The sequence below is a fragment of the Microtus ochrogaster genome, unplaced genomic scaffold (genome assembly GCF_000317375.1).
Source record: "Microtus ochrogaster isolate Prairie Vole_2 unplaced genomic scaffold, MicOch1.0 UNK99, whole genome shotgun sequence".
NCBI classification, from domain to species: domain Eukaryota; kingdom Metazoa; phylum Chordata; class Mammalia; order Rodentia; family Cricetidae; genus Microtus; species Microtus ochrogaster.
This window is the reverse complement of record NW_004949197.1, coordinates 333,196-334,110: the sequence shown is the minus strand read 5'-3', so window position 1 is coordinate 334,110 and position 915 is coordinate 333,196. Positions and strand designations below refer to the sequence as shown.

At 47.8% G+C, this 915-nt stretch overlaps 1 protein-coding gene across 1 annotated transcript in view; it reads right to left on the bottom strand.

Annotated features, from left to right (window-relative positions):
• The window catches only part of Ikzf4 (IKAROS family zinc finger 4), a 36,308-nt gene that overhangs the window by 19,195 nt on the left and 16,198 nt on the right, over positions 1–915 (bottom strand). The window lies entirely within an intron of this gene.

Genomic DNA, 915 nt, shown 5'->3' with positions numbered 1-915 from the left:
CTCGAACTCACAGAGATCCGCCTGCCTCTGCCTCCCGAGTGCTGGGATTAAAGGCGTGCGCCACCACCGCCCGGCTCCTTCAGCCCACATTTTATTTATTTATTTATTCACTGAGACTCGCAGCCCTGGTTGGCCTGGAACTCACTGTTTGTGTGCCTGTATCTGCCTCGTAAGTTCTTTAGGACTCTTAAGCCTTTGAGATAGACACAGTCACATTAGCGGAGTGGTTTTGGATTTTGGGGTGTGCTCTTGCTTTTCAGTGGGGCTGATGTAGCAGGTGGGTCACACTTCTGTGCTAGAGAAGCAAAGAAACAGCGTCGCAGAAGGGGCAGACTTCAGCTAAAGGGTAGGAGGGAAAAGAAGCTGAGTTGAACCATGGATGCCGCTGCACACCTGCAATGCCTGCACTAGGAGGCGAGGGCTACAGGATCCTGGGTTCCAGGTCAGCCTGGACTATGGAATGAGATTTAGGTAGGGGGAAAAGCCAAACTCAGTTATTTATAGGTATTTTTCTTTTGGGGTGTGTGTAGCAGAAGGTAGGGTGACAGGAAAGAAGCCCCCCTCAAGGTTCACTGACAACTCTGTTGAAGGTTATAATAAACATTTTATCTACATGTATTGAAGAGCAAACCCATGGCCTCACCCATGCTAGGCAAACGCTGTACCACCTCTACGCCCCATGCCTAAACTTACAGGCTTTCTATATAACTCTGGCTGTCCTGGAACTTTCTATGTAGACCAGGCTTCAGGCTGGCCTCAAACTCATAGAGATCTGCCTGTCTCTGTCTCCCAAGAGCTAGATTAAAGTCCTGCATCACCACACCTGACTCCCATGACTAGACTTTCAAATGGCTTTTCCCTGGTTGATGTTTATTCTATTTATTTGTTTGTTTTGTTTTTTGGTTTGTTTGATTG